General features: G+C 39.1%; 1 protein-coding gene across 1 annotated transcript in view; it reads left to right on the forward strand.

The window, feature by feature from the left end:
* Positions 1 to 19,215, forward strand: part of FHIT (fragile histidine triad) — a 1,487,281-nt gene that overhangs the window by 194,538 nt on the left and 1,273,528 nt on the right. Inside the window, exon 6 of the mRNA XM_011947204.1 lies at positions 4,953 to 4,981. The gene's annotated coding sequence lies outside the window, so the exon portion shown is untranslated. The remainder of the gene's footprint in view (positions 1 to 4,952; positions 4,982 to 19,215) is intronic.

Here is a 19,215-nt window from a genome sequence, read left to right on the forward strand (position 1 = left end):
AAAGGGAATGCTTCCAGTTTTTGCCCATTCAGTATGATATTGGCTGTGGGTTTGTCATAAGTTCTTATTATTTTGAGATATATCCGAGCAATACCTAGTTTATTGAGAGTTTTTAGCATGAAGGGCTGCTGAATTTTGTCAAAGGCCTTTTCTGCATCTACTGAGATAATCATGTGGTTTTTGTCTTTGGTTCTGTTTATATGATGGATTACATTTATCAATTTGCTTATGTTGAACCAGCCTTCAATCCCAGGAACGAAGCCAACTTGATCATGGTGGATAAGCTTTTTGATGTGCTTCTGGATTTGGTTTGCCAGTATTTTATTGAGGATTTTGGCATCGATGTTCATCAGGGATATTCATCTAAAATTCTCTTTTTTCATTGTGTCTCTGCCAGGCTTTGCTATCAGGATGATACTGGCCTTATAAAATGAGTTAGGGAGGATTCCCTCTTTTTCTATTGATTGGAATAGTTTCAGAAGGAATGATACCAGCTCCTCTTTGTACCTCTGGTCGAATTCGGCTGTGAATCTGTCTGGTCCTGGACTTTTTTGGGTTGGTAGACTATTAATTATTGCCTCAATTTCAGAGCCTGTTGGTTTATTCAGGGATTCAACTTCCCCCTGGTTTAGTCTTGGGAGGGTGTATGTTTCCAGGAATTTATCCATTTCTTCTAGATTTTCTAGTGTATTTGCCTAGAGGTGTTTATAGTATTCTCTGATGGTAATTTGTATTTCTGTGGGATCGGTGGTGATATCCCCTTTATCATTTTTTATTGCATCTATTTGATTCTTCTGTGTTTTCTTCTTTATTAGTCTTGCTAGGGGTCTATCAATTTTGTTGATCTTTTCAATAAAACAGCTCCTGGATTCATTGATTCTTTGAAGGGTTTTTTTGTGTCTCTATCTGCTTCAGTTCTGCTCTGATCCTAGTTAATTCTCGCCTTCTGCTAGCTTTTGAATTTGTTTGCTCTTGCTTCTCTAGTTCTTTTAATTGTGGTGTTAGGGTGTCAATTTTACGTCTTTCCTGCTTTGTCTTGTGGGCGTTTAGTGCTATAAATTTCCCTGTACACACTGCTTTAAATATGTCCCAGATATTCTAGTACGTTTTGTCTTTGTTCTCATTGGTTTCAAAGAACATCTTTATTTCTGCCTTCATTTTGTTATGTACCCAGTAGTCATTCAGGAGCAGGTTGTTCAGTTTCCATGTAGTTGAGTGGTTTTGAGTGAGTTTCTTAATCCTGAGTTTTGGTTTGATTGTATTGTGGTCTGAGAGACAGTTTTTTATAATTTCTGTTCTTTTACATTTCCTGAGAAGTGCTTTACTTCCAACTATGTGGTGAATTTTGAAACAAGTGTGATGTGTTGTTGAGAAGAATGTATATTCTTTTGATTTGGAGTGGAGAGTTCTGTAGATGTCTATTAGGTCCACTTGGTGTGGAGCTGAGTTCAATTCCTGGATAACCCTGTTATCTTTCTGTCTCATTGATGTGTCTAATGTTGACAGTGGGGTGTTAAAGTCTCCCATTATTATTGTGTGGGAGTCTAGACCTCTTTGTAGGTATCTAAGGACTTGCTTTATGAATCTGGGTGCTCCTGTATTGGGTGCATATATATTTTGGAGAGTTAGCTCTTTTTGTTGAATTGATCCCTTTACCATTATGTAATGGCCTTCTTTGTCTCTTTCGATCTTTGTTGGTTTAAAGTCTGTTTTATCAGAGACTAGTATTGCAACCCCTGCTCTTTTTTGTTTTCCATTTGCTTGGTAAATCTTCCTCCATCCCTTTATTTTGAGCCTATGTATGTCTCTGCACAAGAGATGGGTCTCCTGGATACAGCACACTGATGGGTCTTGACTCTGTATTCAGTTTCCCAGTCTGTGTCTTTTAATTGGACCATATAGCCCATTTACATTTAAGGTTAATATTGTTATGTGTGAACTTGATCCTGTCATTGTGATATTAGCTGATTATTTTGCTCATTAGTTGATGCAGTTTTTTCCTAGCATCGATGGTCTTTACATTTTGGCATGTTTTTGCAATGGCTGGTACAGGTTGTTCCTTTCCATGTTTAGTGCTTCCTTCAGAGTCTCTTGTAGGGCAGGCCTGGTGGTGACAAAATCTCTAAGCATTTGCTTGTCTGTAAAGGATTTTATTTCTCCATCACTTATGAAGCTTAGTTTGGCTGGATATGAAATTCTGGGTTGAAAATTCTTTTCTTTAAGAATGTTGAATATTGGCCCCCACTCTCTTCTGGCTTGTAGAGTTTCTGCCGAGAGACCCACTGTTAGTCTGGTGGGCTTCCCTTTGTGAGTAACTCTGCCTTTCTCTCTGGCTGCCCTTAACATTTTTTCCTTCATTTCAACTTTGGTCAATCTGACAATTACGTTTCTTGGAGTTGATCTTGAGGAGTGTCTTTGTGGTGTTCTCTGTATTTCCTGAATTTGAATGCTGGCCTGCCTTGCTAGGTTGGTGAAGTTCTCCTGGATAATATCCTGCAGAGTGTTTTCCAAGCTTGGTTCCATTCTTCCTGTCACTTTCAGGTACACCAATCAGACATAGATTTGGTCTTTTCACATGGTTGCATATTTCTTGGAGGCTTTGTTGGTTTCTTTTTACTCTTTTTTCTCTAACTTTCTCTTCTCACTTCATTTCATTAATTTGATCTTCAATCACTGATACCCTTTCTTCCACTTGATTGAATTGGCTACTGAAGCTTGTGCATGTGTCACGTAGTTCTCATGCCATGGTTTTCAGCTCCATCAGGTCATTTAAGGTCTTCTCTCTGCTGTTTATTCTAGTTAGCCATTAGTGTAATCTTTTTTCAAGGTTTTTAGCTTCTTTGCAATGGGTTTGAACATCCTCCTTGAACTTGGAGAAGTTTGTTATTACTGATCATCTGAAGCCTTCTTCTCTCAATTTGTCAAAGTCATTCTCCCATCTAGCTTTGTTCCATTGCTGACAAGAAACTTCATTCCTTTAAAGGAGAGCAGGTGCTCTGATTTTTAGAATTTTTAACTTTTCTGCTCTGGTTTCACCCCATCTTTGTGGTTTTATCTACCTTTGGTCTTTGATGATGGTGACGTACAGATGGGGTTTTTGTGTGGATGTCCTTTCTGTTTGTTAGTTTTCCTTCTGACAGTCAGGATCCTCAGCTGCAGGTCTGTTGGAGTTTACTGGAGGTCCACTCCAGACACTGTTTGCCTGAGTATCACCAGTGGAGTCTGCAGAACAGCAAATATTGCAGAGCAGCAAATGTTGCTGCCTGATCCTTCCTCTGGAAGCTTTGTCTCAGAGGGGTACCCAGCTGTATGAGGGGTCAGTTGACCCTTATGGGGAGGTGTCTCCCAGTTAGGCTACTTGGGGGTCAGGGACCCACTTGTGGATGCAGTCTGTTGGTTCTCAGATCTCAAACTCTGTGCTGGGAGAACCGGTACTCTCTTCAAAACTGTCAGACAGGGACGTTTAAGTCTGCAGAAGTTTCTGCTGCCTTTTATTCAGCTATGTCTTACCCCCAGAAGTGGAGTCTATAGAGGCAGGCAAGCCCCCTTGAGCTGCAGTGGGCTCCACTCAGTTCAAGCTTCCAGGCCGCTTTGTTTACCTACTCAAGCCTCAGCAATTGTGGACGCCCCTCCCCCAGCCTTGCTGCCACCTTGCAGTTCTATCTCAGGCTGCTGTGCTAACAGATAGCGAGGCTCCATGGACATGGGACCCTCCAAGCCAGGTGCCAGATGTAATATCCTGATGTGCTGTTTGCTAAGACCATTGGAAAAGTGCAGTATTTGGGTGGGAGTGTCACGATTTTCCAGGTACTGTCTGTCATGGCTTCCCTTGGCTAGGAAAGGGAATTCCCCGGCCCCTTGCACTGCCCGGGTGAGGTGATGCCCTGCCCTACTTTGGCTCAAACTCCATGGACTGCACCCACTGTCTGACAAGCCTCAGTGAGATGAACCTGGTACCTCAGTTGGATATACAGAAATCACCCATCTTCTGCATCGCTCACGCTGTGAGCTGTAGACTGGAGTTGTTCCTATTCGACCATCTTGGAACCTCTCCCTGTTTATTCTAAAAATATATTTTGTTTTAATTTATTTCAGTCATTAACCATTTTGATGCTCAGATTTTCCCTTCCTAGGTCAGTGGGAATGTCATGTTTCTTTACTTTCTAAAAACATTGTTTAATTAATTTTTTTTTTTTTTGAGACAGAATGTCACTTTGTCTGGCTGGAGTACAGTGGTGCCATCTCGACTCACAGCAACCTCTGCCTCCCAGGTTCAAGCAATTCTCCTGCCTCAGCCTCCCAAGTAATTGGCATTACAGGTACCCACCACCACACCTGGCTAATTTTTTGTGTTTTTAGTAGAGATAGGGTTTCACCATGTTGGCCAGGCTGGTCTCAAACTCCTGACCTCAAGTAATCTGCCTACCTCGGCCTCCCAAAATGCTGGGATTACAGGTGTGAGCCACTGCACCCTTCCTGTTTAAAATTTTTTTATTGTCTAAAATGTCCAATATATACAGAACTAGACAGAATAGTGTAATCAATTCTCATGTACCCATATTGTGTTTTAAAAATAATAAACTCATGGCCAGTTTTGTTTCTTTTATACCCCAACTTACCTCTGATCTCCCACATTGCTTATGATTTCATGTTTCCACACTTTAAGTTTCAACCCTGTTTGGCTTTAACTTCCATCTTACTGCCCTATAAGATGTCCCAGGTAGGTTATATGCTTTTAACCATTTAATTTACTTCATTAATTAACTAGGGTGATACTAGCTGCTTTAGCATCATAGACTACAAAATGTAATATGGCTTAAACTAAATGGAAGTTTTTTTTTTTTTTTTTTTTACATAACAGTGTGGTATCAGTGCTTCTGTAAATCAGTTTTCTTCCTGGGATGTTTCATATGCTTCCCATCTTGTGTTTCTGCCTTTCCGTAGGTCCGTAGACAGTGGAAGGGAAAGAGAGAGAAATAAGGTAAAACCGTTTCTTAAAAGACTTAACCAGAATTGGCACATATGCCATTGGCTAAAACTCAGTCACCTGGCCACAAAAGCATGTCACACAAGTTCAATAATAATAAATGTTTTGAAGGAGAAATATATGTATTTTTGGTAAATAGCCTTCAGTTCTCACATTATACTGCACTATACATTCAAGAACTACACAAATATTTTAAATTCTCACTTTTTTCATTATTATTGTAATACTTTTGTTATATCTTTAAGGTATTGTTCTAGTTCATTATGTGCATTTTATTAGCTCAAAAGAATTACTGCTTTCCAAATAAGGGCATTGAGGGAATCAGTGATGTATAAGCCTTGAGTTGAGTAGGGTTTTATTTTGCTTTATTTTTTAAATTGTGGAATCATACTTGTCTATAAATTATAGATAGGCATGTCTATCTTTGTAAGGAGGCAAGGGTAGATATCAGCAATTGTGAGTTAGTCAGATTTCTGAAACACTAGGAATTATATCAATAAAAAGAAGGGCTGATTAATATCCATGATCACAGTTATGTAGAAGGTCAAATAGTGTTGCTAATTAATAGATAAATCAAGAGACCCAAGAGGAATGATGACTTGCACAGACTTGACCTCCATTTCCTAGGAGGTGCAGATTCTGGGTAGTCTTGTAAATTTTTTTTTTTTTTTAGATGGAACCTTGCTCTGTCGCCAGGCTGGAGTGTAGTGGTGCATTCCCAGCTCACTGCAACATCTGCCTCTTGGGTTCAAGTGATTCTCCTGCCTCAGCCTCCCGAGTAGCTGGGACTAGAGGTGTGCCACCACACCCAGCTAATTTTTGTATTTTTAGTAGGGGGCGGGGTTTCAGTGTGTTGGCCAGGATGGTGTCCCTCTCTTGACCTCGTGATCTGCCTGCCTCAGACTCCCAAAGTGCTGGGATTACAGGTGTGAGCCACCACGCCCGGCCAGTCTTGAAAATTTTAATATGAGGTTATTGAACCTTGTTTTAGTAAGTTCTAAACTGAGTTGTGACATCCCATGTCCAAGATGCATACCAGGGCAGAGATGGGATGTTCTACGGGGATGGAGGGGAGGCAGGGAATGACTGCCGAGGAGAGGAAGCCCCATCTCTGCTATATTGCTGATTTATAGACATGCTCCCTCCCTGAGGTGTTACCAGTCAGGCCTGGGCCCTCAGCTGGTTTTGGGCTCTCTGAAGAGGCAAAGGTTTTCCATAAGGGGGAATAAGGTATAAGTGGCTCTTATTGTGTTGTTGCCATATGATTTGAAGGATAACTGAACAGGAATGGGATGTCTGAAACCATCCTTCTGCTAGCATATAACCATACTTCATGTGCAAATGTTTAATAGAAGCAACAGATACCACACACATCTCCACTACCCTTGGGCCATGTGTAGTCTACTTCATTCTGTGTAGATCCCTTCATCAAGTTAAAGATTAACGATTAGAAAACTCTGTGTTGCCTCAACTCAAACATGCCAAAATATTAACATTAGAGTGTTTTAAAAAAGCAGTGACAATATTCAGATTGATGTGCTATTTAACAAATTAGATAGTCTAGCTTATAAAAATTCATCTTTCCTTAAGGGATTTAATAAAATCATTATCATTCTGGATAGACAAATAAATTGGTGGCCTATCACCTTATCCATTTTTCCTAAATTACTCTTTGTGCAAAATAAGGTTTGCACTGACCATGCTGATCCTCAAGAGTACTTTCAATTCAATGTTTAAAAAACAAAATAAGGCTGAGGAATTCTCTGGGTCTGTGAAACTTGACTTAGGTAAGAGGCTATAGTAGATGCTAGTATGTATTTATTGTGATTCAGCAAATGTTTTAGGTCATATACAATTATCTAACTTTTACATTTGCTTTCTTTTAAGAAGGTTTTATTGCAAATAAGTTTAATTTAGACATTTAAAGGGGAGAGTAAGGTTTAGTTAAACTCCTTTGAGGTTTGCAAATGCCCTTTCTCATTCAAGAAAAACCACAGTATTATTCACCATGATTCGGACCCAGAAGGACTTATTTCATTGTGATGCTCTTTCTTTGCTACGGTAAGTGATGTCATTTGAATTACAAAGAGGAGCCTGGCTTTCAGAAGAATCTTCAAGTTAGTAATGATATTCTGTTCTAAGTGCTGCTGTGGCCCACAGTTGAAATCCCTTACAATTGTTTGTTGTTGTTGTTTTCATACTTTAAGTTCTAGGATACATGTGCAGAATGTGCAGGTTTGTTACATAGGTATACACGTGCCATGGTGGGTGCTGCACCCATCAACCCATCATCTACATTAGGTATTTCTCCTAATGCTGTCCCTCCCCTAGCCTGCCATCCCCCAACAGGCCCTGATGTTTGATGTTCCCCTCCTTGTGTCCATGTGTTCTCATTGTTCAACTCCCACTTATGAGTGAGAACATGTGATGTTTGGTTTTCTGTTCTTGTGTTGGTTAGCTGAGAATGATGATTTCCATGTCCCCGCAAAGGACATGAAGTCATCCTTTTTTATGGCTGCATAGTATTCCATGTGTATATGTGCCACATTTTCTTTATCCAGTCTATCACTAATGGAAACCTCTTGCAAGTTTTAAAGAATCTAGGGCACAAGGGAACAAAATACTATCAGAAATTTTAGTAAGAATTGTAACACATTCTGTATATAAGTAGATCTCCCAGTAAGGATTTCACGATGTCTAAAGTAATCTTTCTGTAAAATGTTGTTGTAGTAATCCTTCTATAAAACGTTGGTGTTTCTTACTAGACACAAGGGTAGTCTTTGTAAATATGGTAGTGCTGGTGGTAGCAGCAGTAGCAGGAGCTAATCTGAGCATTTGCTGTGTGTCAGGCACCACACTGAGTGTCTTTCATGACTACAGCAGTATCTTGGAAATTGCGGCCAATTGTAGCCTTCCTGATTTTTGCTATTTCCCCATGTCATCTTTAGTTTTTATATTTTTTTCTTTAGGTGATCCCCCTTAAATTATTATGGAAGTTTTCCAAATATGCACCAAGTAAAGTGAATAGTGCAATTAATTTCCATATTATCCAACACATAGAGCAGGCTTCATGTGCATGCAGCCTGAGAGTTGTTCAGAGCCCATGGCTTATGAAGGCCCACATTTGGTTTAATGTGGTTATTTGGTTCTTCTGTCACTGTTTTGAAATTCTTAAGCAGTTATAAGAGTCCCTGTATTTTTATTTTTCTCTGGGTCATGCAAATTATGAAGCAGGTTGTATACCTAGATTCAATAATCATCAAGAGTTTTGCTACATTTTTTTCATATTTTCTTTTTCCCTCCCCTCCTTTCTTTTTCTCTTCTGAAGTATTTTAAAGCAAATTGCAAACATCACTTCACTTTACTCTGATGTACTTCAGAATGCACCTGTTACAAATATGAGCATTTTTGTACTTAAGCACGATGCCATTATTATATCAAGCAACATAAACAGTAATTATTTGGTATTATCTAATCCAGCTCCACACTGAAACTTCCCCAACTGACTTGAAAATGCCATTTACTGTTTTTCCTTATTTTCATATTCAAACAAATTCAAACATTATATTACATATGTCCCTTAAGTCTCTTAACCTAGAGAAATCCTGCCTCCATTCTTACTGTAGACTTGTTATAGAAGCAGGATCTTTTGTTCTGTAGGAAGTCACATGTTCTGGTTTCATATACTCTTATTTAATGTGTTCCTCCACCACTCTTATTTTTTTAACAGATGCTATCTCTAAATTTGATTTAACATAAATGTTTTTGGCAAGAATGCTTTGCAGTGGGTGTCCTTACTACGTTTATTAGGAAGCATCCACTATTCAGAACCTCTTTTATTGAAGCTGAGATTCATCAGTGGTTTTGGCAGGTAACAGCCTGACCATTCCATTTTAAACTTCCGTATTATTTTTTCATGTAATTGTTTCTTCAATTGATGATTGTTACTTAAATCAATTATGTCATTAAATGATTGTAAAAATCGTGATTTCTAGTTCTGTTAATTATTTTCCATTTGTCAACTAGACTTTTTCTGTAAAGAACTTTCCCTGACTAACTAGGATTATTTGGAACTCACTTTTTCTTTTCCTTAACTTAGATTTGTCCTATGCAATAATTTTAGTTAGTGTGGTGCTTTAGTCCCTTTTGTGCTGCTATAATAGAATACCTGAGACTGGGTAACTTATAACGAATAGAAATGTATTTGTCTCATGGTCCTAGAGGCTGGGACATCTAAGATCAAGGGTCTGCATTTGGCAAAGGCCTACTTGATGAGTCATCCAATGGCAGAAGGGTAAAAGACATGCATGCATGAGAGAGGGAAGAAGACCTAACTCATTCGTTTTATAAGGAATCCATTCTTGTGATAACCAACCCACTTCTCTGATAACATAATTAATTCATTCATGAGGCCAGAGCCCTTGTGACCTAATCGCCCCTTAAAGGACCCACCTCTGTTGCATTGGGAATTAAGTTTCCAACACATGGACTTTGAGTGACACATTCAAACCATAGCATTTGATGTGCTAATTATATATCTTAATATGCTGGGAATTAAACACATAATTGTTAACAGAAAAAGAAAACCACTCATATACCATCTAATATCATCCTGTATACTCCCAGTGGTGTATGTGCCAGGCTTTGGGAAACACTATTACTTTTCTTGCTTTACAGTTGAGGAAACAGAGAGATAATAAGGTTAAGCGACACTCCCTCGATGGATTTTAGGCTAGAACCCAAGCACTCTGACACCAGAGCCCAGCATAAGCACTCCAATCTTGTAGCGCTTTTCTAAGTAGTCAAAATTTGCATAAAACAAGCAGACTGATCTTTGAGGTGAAACCAAGAAGGCAGTTTTTTAATGGCAAGTCAGTGAGAAAGCCCAGAACTCTTGGGTAATTGATCTGTGTTCTCACTTTCAGCTGGTGCCACCTCCATGACCAGTGTGATTTATTGTGCTTACAGGTTTAAATCAATAATCTGAGTATATTAAAGCCTAGATTGACCTAATAAACTCCTCAAACTTCCCCAACATATAATGCTTTGTAGCTTCTGGATGAAATGCTGAAAACATTTTTTAATCTTTTCTTGATTATTCTTAATAATATAAAACTAATCTTTACAAGACAACAGATAGAAACCATTCTTGTTTTTCAAAAGGAAAGGCCATTACAATACCAACCTAGTGTAGTAAAAGCAGAATGCCAAGCTTTTTGGGTCAAATTGTTGTTCAGCTCCTTGAATGATAAGAGGAACTTTTGAAGTGCCCTTGGACACTTTCTATACTACAATCTGAACACTTGGTTAGTGATATAGTTTGGATGTTTTGTCTCCTCAAATCTCATGTTGAATTATAATCCCCAGTGTCGGAAGTGAGGCCTGGTGGGGGTGATTGGATTGTGGGAAGCTGATTCCTCATGAATAACTTAGCGTCAGTCCCTTGGTGCTATCCCCACAATAGTGAGTGAGTTTTGGAAATGCGGTGGTTCAAAGGTGTGCAGCACCTCCCACACTCTGTTGTGCCCCTGCTTTTCCCATGTGAAGTGCCTGCTCCTATCTCGCCTTCTGCCATGAGTCAAAGCTCCCTGAGGCCTCCCCAGAAGCTGACTGGATGCCAGTGCCATGCTTGTACAGTCTCCAGAACTGTAAGCCAATTAAACGTCTTTATAAATTACCCAGTCTCAGGTAGTTTTTTATAGCAATGTAAGAATGGCCTAATCGAGTTGGGAAACTTAGATACAGCTTTAAATTTTAAGCATTGCCTCTAACCATTTCATTTGATTTGCCCTTTCACATCAGTGAAATGAAACTGAACACCTTTGAGGGATTTTATCTATTGAAGTATGCAATACGCATGCTAAACATCATTGAGGAGCCAGAAGGCTGAGGTGGAGGGACTAGCTAGAGTAAAAGCAGGGCCTACCTTCCAAATTTACTTTTTACTGGAAAAAATGTCAAACCATCACTATCTGACAGTTAACTTCTTCTTGGATAATATTTGAAAAGGAGATGTTATTTTATGTCATTTATGGAATTTTAAACCCTCAGGAATAATTTAGTCTAATGCTTTCAATTTACATATGAGCAAGCTGAAGCCAAGCTAATTTAAATAATTTCTCATGAGATTACCAGCTAACTACATGCAAACCTAGAATTAGACCTCAGGTTTCCTGACTGACATACTAAGGCACCATATCAATTAAAGTTATGTGATTGCAAGCAACAGAAACTAATTCTGACTAACTTGTGCAGAACAGGGATATATGCAAAGTAAATTTTGGGTAGTTTAACAAAGTCTAGTGTCAATTGTAGTATAATTTTTTTGGAGGAGAGGTGAGGACTAGAAATAGTTAAGTAATGTAAAATGTATTTTAAATTTAAAAGGTCAGAATTGTGATGTGTGAAGTGCAAAAAATATATGATTTAATAATTTATTAAGAGTCATATAACATAAAATCCATTATTAAGTGAGCAGTCCAGTGGCATTTAACTCACTGACAATGCTGTGCAACCACCACCTCTATCCAGTTCCAAAACATTTCCATCCCTCTAAAATAAAACTCCTCATTTCAATGCAGTTTCTCTTCATTTCCCCAAACCTTGTCAGCCACCTATCTGTATTCTGTCTGTGTGGATTTACCTATTCTGGATATTTTATGTAAATGAAGTGATACAATGTATGAGCTTCTACATCTTGTTTCTTTCACTTGGCATGTTTTCAAGGTTCACCCAGGTTATAGGATGTATCAGAAGTTTATTCGTTTCTTAGGGCTGAATAATATTGCATTGTATGGATATATTACAATTTGCTTATCTTTTTTTTTTTTTTTTTTTTTGAGACGGAGTCTTGCTCTGTCGCCCAGGCTGGAGTGCAGTGGCCGGATCTCAGCTCACTGCAAGCTCTGCCTTCCAGGTTTATGCCATTCTCCTGCCTCAGCCTCCCAAGTAGCTGGGACTACAGGCGCCCGCCACCTCACCCGGCTAGTTTTTGGTATTTTTTAGTAGAGACGGGGTTTCACCATGTTAGCCAGGATGGTCTCGATCTCCTGACCTCGTGATCCGCCCATCTCGGCCTCCCAAAGTGCTGGGATTACAGGCTTGAGCCATTGCTTATCTTTTGATTTGTTGATGGATGTTGATGGACAAGTGGGTTGTTTGCATCTTTTGGCTATTGTGAATAATGCTGCTATGAACATGTATGCACATTGTACCTGTTTTACAACCTGTTTTCAATCCGTATGGATATATACCTGTGAGTGAGATTTCTGGGGTACATGGTAATTCCATATCTAAATTTTCGAGAAACCGCCAAACTGTTTTCCACAGTGGCTAAGCCACTGTATACTCCTACCAGCATTGTTGGAGAGTTCCAGTTTCTCCATATCTTTACCAACATTTGTTATTTTCCATTAAAGAGAATGATAGCCATCCTATTAGGTGTGAAGCAGCATGTCCTTGTGGTTTTCATTTGCATTTCTCTAATGACAAATGATGAGCATCTTTTCAGGTGCTTGTTGGCTATTTGCATATTTTTTTCTGGAGAAATGTCTGCTAGAGTCCTCTACTCATTACATGTTTTTTTGTTGTTGTGTTTTTGTTTTTGTTGTTGTTGAGTTGTAAGAATTTCTTATACTGTATATTCTGGATACTAGACCCTTATCAAATATATGATTTGCAAATATGTTCTCTCATTCTGTAGATTGTCTTTTCATTTTTTTGATAATGTCTTTGAGGTATAAAGGTTTCTAATTTTGATGAGGTACAACTTATCTATTTTTTCTTTTGTTGCTTGTGCTTTTGGTGTCATTTATAAGAATTCATTGCCAAATGTGAGGGTAATGATTTTACCCCATGCATCCTTCAAAGAGGTTTACAGTTTAGCATTTATATTTAGGTCATTGCTCCATTTTGAGTTAATTTTTATATATGGTGTGAGGGGGGGTTCAGCTTTATTGTTGGCATGTATGGTTATTCAGTTGTTCCAGCACGATTTGCTGAAGAGATTATTATTTCTTCTTTAAATGGACTTGGTACCTTTGTTGAACATCTGTGTACATCATGAAACTTCAGAGTGTCTCCCTCGTGGAGTTTGCTTAGAGTCCTGCTATAGTAGAAGAATGTTGGTAGGCAGCAAATATCCACTATGCAGCCCAGCCACTGACCAATCTTTGTGTGAAATTCTGATACACACATATTTTCTTCTGTTGAATTTTCAGCAATAGTGACCTGCAAGAATTTCAGATTTGTGTATTTGTTAATTTGGGATAATTATTAAAAGAAAGACCTGGGGTCAGAGCATTAAAAGCAGAGATAAAGTCAAAGGCAGAGTAAGAACAGAGTTTTTCAATCCAACTTGTCTCCAGGGTCTGTACACACACTGGAGTCTTTCCTTCTGTGCCAGGCTGTGCAGTAGAAATATACTGTGAACCACAAATGTAAGCCCCATTTGTGATTTTACATTTTCTAGTAGCCACATTACAAGGAGTAAAAAGAAACAGATGAGATTAATTCTAATAATATATTTCACTTATCCAAAAATATTAAAAATATTAGTTTTCACCCTGTAATCAATATAAAAAATTATTGATGTGGTATTTTACAGTTTTTTCCTACTAAATCTTTGAGGTCTGGTGTGTATTTTACATTACAGCATGTCTGAATTTGGACAAGGCACATTTTAATGTGGCTAGTGGCTACTATATTGGACAGTAGAATTTATATCAAAATCAGCCATAAACAGTATGTAAAAAAATAACTGTGTTCCAGTAAAGCTTTGTTAATAAAAATAGGTGGCAGGACACATGTGATGGTTAATTTTGTGTCAACTTGACTGGGCTGAGAGATATGCTCATTATTCCTGGGTGTGTCTGTGAGGGTGTTTCTGGAAGAGATTAGCATGTGAATCAGCAGACTTGAGTAAAAGTCACCCTCATCAAGGTGGATGAGCATCACCCAATCTCTTGAGGACGTGAATAGAACAAAACGGTGCAGAAATGGCAAATTCACTTCTCTGTTTGAGCAGGTATATCCATCTTCTTCTGTCCTCACATATGAGAGCTCCTGGATCTTCGGCCTTTGGTCCGACTCTGAACTGGGACTTACACTATTGACTCTCTCCTGGTTCACAGGCTTCTGGGTTTGGACTGGAACTATACCTCCTGCTTTCCTGGGCCTCCAGCTTGCAGATGGCAGATAGTGGGTCTTCTCAGCCTCCATAATGGCACGGGCCAGTCCCTCACAATAAATCTCTTTTGTATATCTACATTTATCCCATTGGTTCTGCTTCTCTGGAGAAGCCTGGCTAATATACTATCTTTGGTTTGTAGGCGGTAGTTTCCCAGTCTCTGTTCTAGGCTGTTCTTTTTAGCTCTGTTTGCAACAGAGACGATCTTCTCTTCCCCAAGGCTGATTGTTTAGGTGTATGAGCCCCTTTGCTTACTTCCAGTGTCTTAATATGTCCAGCCTCTGGGAATGTGTTTTCCCTGCTCCTTCTGGTTTTGCTGTGCCAGAAATGAGGTGGGATGAAGAGTGCTTCAATTCTTGGGGGTGACTTCTGTGGGTGGATAAGGGAAATGAAAGAAGCTCTTAGGTGCTCTGGCTTCAGGATAGAGAATATAAAACTTACTGCTTACATACACCCCTTACCCTGTGAAGATTCACCTTCTGGTAGTACACCTTGTGTTCCTTATCACTCTAAAACAGTCTCTGAATCCTTCCCATCCATAAAAGACCTCTTGAGGTCTCCTAGCTCTGGAAGGTTCCTGGCTCCAAGGAGGAACCCTGAGGAGGTTAAAACTGAAACTTTAAGTTTCATATGGACAAGTTTACTGTATATAAAGTTCTGTATTTTCAGCAGACATAATATTATTTACCTATAGGAGGTCCTCAATACATATTTGTTGAATGAATGAAGGAATACATGAATGGACTATTAAAGCAGCTCCAGTTCTGGACTCCAATCACTCATGTTGGTAATAATTTGGTTGCTAAAATCTCCTCTTATGTTCTGTAGCTCAAAAATGCTATGCCCAGATGCTTTAAAATGATGCCACTTGATTCACTGACCTGCCATGAGCGTCTGGGCAGTTAGTTCCCAATGACCCAACATGCCTTGATTTATTGTTCATTTGATTTAGCTTACAGAAGGTGACCTTACTTTATTTTCCTGCCAGAGTTCTTCCCTGGATCACGGTTGGTGGTGGTCCTCAGGGAATAAATCTCAGGCGATGGCGCTCAGTCATTTTAGGTTACCTGTTCAGTATAACTTTCATGTGCCTGTCTTAGTGAACACAGGCCTTGAGGCTGATGATGGCATTTTGTAGACTGGTTACAGTGACCTATAGTTCATAGAACAGTAGCTGGATTACCTACAAGATAACAACATTCTCACTTGTGGGTAAAATGTGTCATTGTTTCTGGGAACTGAACTTTGAAAAATAAATGAAAATCCATACCTTGATTCCCAAAGCTTTGGCATTTAACTGGGATGTTAGAGTAGATGAATTCAATTTACATGAGGTGGGGTAAAAAAGAAAAAATTGAAACTATTTAACAGATTTTCATCTCTATATATGTATACTAGTAACAAAGAATCAGCAAATTTTGAGGTTGAGACACTCAGGCGGAGTTCCACCTTTTGGGCAATTGGGCAACTCTGATTTTGCATTCCTCAGGATTTGCTAAAAAGTTTTATAACAGAGATGGCTCCAGATTCTGGGTGGTAACCTGTAAGACCTTGTGACTCTGCATATTCATAGAGGACTTTGAAAAAGTATCTGAATTTTACAGTGACAAATTTTAATAACTTGTTTGTGTATCATTAACAAGCTTCTCATGGTTACCAAAACTTATAAACAAAGTCATTTTGCCACTGCAGATAGTATCCTTCTACATCTGAATATGACCTTGAATTAAAAAAAAAAATAAAATAACTTTTGCTTATAGTCCTTTTTTGCTGAACAAGAATAGCTTTTGAGATCGGGTTGAAGCCTGTCACTTCTCTGCTCAAAACACTACAAGGGCCCCTTATTTCATTCCATGTAAGTGCTCAAATCTTTTACAATGGATAAGGAAGCCCTTTCCATACCTAGGATCCACACTCCTCTGTTCTCCTACCATTTTACTTGCCTTCTCCCCTTACTCTCCTCCAGCCACATGGGACCCTTACTGTTATGCAAACAGACCTGCTCTAGGGCTTTTGCACAGGCTTTCCCCTTTGAAACTTTCACCCCGGCAGCTCACAGCCTGCCCTTTCCTTTAATGTAACCTTTTCAATGAAAGTACCAGACCTGCCATATTTAAAATTCTTGTCTCTTCATCCTCCTGATCCCTCTAAGCCTGCTTTATTCTTTTTGTCCTTAGCCTTGAGCTGTCCAATATACAATTTAACTGAGTGACTTATGTTTATTGTATTTGCTTTCCCACCACTAGAATCTAAACTTTGTGAATACAAGGATCTTTGTCCTCTTTGTTCAGCGATATGTCCAACAGAAGTTTCTGTGATGATTAAAATGTATATGGTAGACATTAGCCACATGTGCTAATTGAGAACTTAAATGTGGTTAGTGCAAATAAACCCTTGAATTTTAATTTTATTTAATTTTAACTAACTGAAATGTAAATAGTCACATGTGGCTAGTGGCTATATGCCATAAATGACACTGTAGATCTTGAAAACTTATTGAATGAATGAATGAATGAATGTCTCTTTAGAGCATTGCTTCTCATACTTTAAAGGAATTACCTGGGGTTCTTGTTAAGAATGCAGATTCTGGCCAGGCACGGTGACTCACGCCTGTGATCCCAGCAATTTGGGAGGCTGAGGTGGATGGATCGTTTGAGCCCCGGAGTCAAGACCAGCCTAGGCAAGATGGAGAAACCCTGTCTCTACTAAAAATAGAAAAATTAGCCAGGCGTGGTGGTACGTGCCTGTAGGCCCAGCTAATCGGGTGGCTGAGGTGGGAGGATCACCCGAGTCTGGGACGCAGAGGTTGCAGTGAGCTGAGATCGTACCACTGCACCCCAGCCTGGGCCACAGAGCGAGACCCTGTCTCAAAAACGAACAAACAAACAAAAATGTCGATTCTGATTCAGGTCTAGGGTGGAGCCCAAGAGCCTGAAGGTCTAACAAGCTCCCAGGTGATAGCTCTTTACACTTTTCATAGCAAGGCTCTGGAAGACTAATATTGCCTTGCTTTTAGTTTGTGTGTTTATTAAAATAGACCAGGCGATTCCTCTTTTCCTGGACAAGAGGGATTACTAACAATAACCTGTTAGACTCAAATCACAGTTGGTAGGCCCAAAAGACCACCAAAAGAAAAAAAATATCCTTTACCTCTGATAGGAATGTAATTCGCTTCCTACCTTTTCTCTCTAATTTGGCTGAACTCAGTTGTGGTGCATTTAGAAAGTTTTTTGTTAAATGCTGTTTTTTTGGAAGACAGTTTGTAGTTGCTTCATGTGCCACCTGACTTGGGATCCATTGTTTTTAGGTCGCTGAGGATGTGTCCCTCACAAAGAATTTTTAAGTGGTATGGATGGCTTAGCTCTGCATCCTTCTATTATCTGAGCTAGCCAGCTAAATCAGATTCCCACAGTAAAAAAATCTCATCAATCCTTTCCATTGTTATAATCACATTGTTCATCTACAGAATAAACATCATCCAGTTATTCCCTCGGGGAGGAGTTTAAATCTTGTTCATACGCCTTACATTGCTGCAAACCCATGGTCGTTCTTCTTAATTATCGTATGCTCTTTTCCAGGTGGATTTTTGTCAGAGCGGTAAATCTTGGTGCAGATCAATTTTAGGTGTTGTTAGTATTTAACAACAATTAAGGTACTGATGAATATATATAATATTGCCTGATTGATCATTCCCTTGTAGGCTCTTCACAATATATCAGAGACACAATTTACAGTACCTGTCAGAAGAAAAAGGGTTATCATCTTAAAAACCTGATTTGGTTTTGTTTCTCTCAGAAGAGCATGAGGAATGGGTGTATATTTGAACCATTCTGAAGGAGCCTTGGTCTAGCCTCTGTCTTTAGTTGCTGTAACTGTGCCTGACCTAGACCTCCAAGAATATTCTACTACCTCAGGACTACTAAGTGGGCCCTTATATGTTCTGTTTTATTTTGTTGTTGTTGTTTATTTATTTATTTTTGGATTATTTTCTTCCTTCTGCCTGGAATCCCTCTGTCCAGTTCCTACACCCTCCTAGTCCCTGAAATCAACCATGTCAACTCTTAAGGCTATCAACAACCATCACAGTAGTAGGTAATGTTCATTGAGTGAGCACTTTTGAATTATGGGGCACTGGGCTAAGTGCTTCACAGATGTTTTCTTATTTGATCCTCACTACGGTGCTCTGAGTCAGGAGTTACTATTCTCCTTTTAGATTAAGAAGCAGAGGCTTAGAGAGGCCAAGTAACTTGGCCATGTTCACACAGTTAGTGAAGGAGTCTGGGTTTGAGCACAGGCTGCCTGATTCTAGAATCCTTCTTTCTATTATGCCATACTTTATAGATTTCTCTTTCTCCCTGGAACCTGCCTCCTTGCCCTTGCTTCTTTTGAGGCAGGTGAGATTGGTGCCATTAACCAGGACCTGAAGCGTAAACTCATGGGGTCTCTCCCTTGTCATCCCATAGCATGTTATATCTATAAATGCTATGCCTTTTATATTATAGGTTTATGTGTTTGTCCTCCCTGCTCAACTGTCTTGGAGGCAGGAAGGGGCCATATCTTACTTCTCTGTATATCTCCATAGTTTTTGTGAATTGTAGAAAGCTATCTTGACTTTCCCTAAGTTGCATTTCCATATAATAAATTTTTCTATAATGATGGTGGAACTTGAAGCTATGAGCCCACTTGATCGTTGTGCAGGATAGGAATTGCCAACATAATATATTTAAATACAATAATCTAATTTGGTAGCCTCACCTGAAGCTAAAACCATTTATAACCCAACCTTAGTGGTTTGAAGATGAGCCTAGGGCTCTGCGTAAGAACTTCTAGATTCCTCTTAGTTTAAAATAATGGTCAATTTAGTCGTATGCTGGTAAATGTTTAACAACTGGCTCTCAAGGAAAAATATGTGTATATGTGCACATGTATGCACTAATATGCATGTTTGCATGTGTGTTTATTAATTGTACTGATATAAAGGACATGTAACATATAATTTATAAATATAAATAAAATAATCACTACTCTTGATTGTAAATTC

This window comes from Colobus angolensis, unplaced genomic scaffold (genome assembly GCF_000951035.1).
Source record: "Colobus angolensis palliatus isolate OR3802 unplaced genomic scaffold, Cang.pa_1.0 Scaffold26, whole genome shotgun sequence".
In the NCBI taxonomy this organism is placed as follows: domain Eukaryota; kingdom Metazoa; phylum Chordata; class Mammalia; order Primates; family Cercopithecidae; genus Colobus; species Colobus angolensis.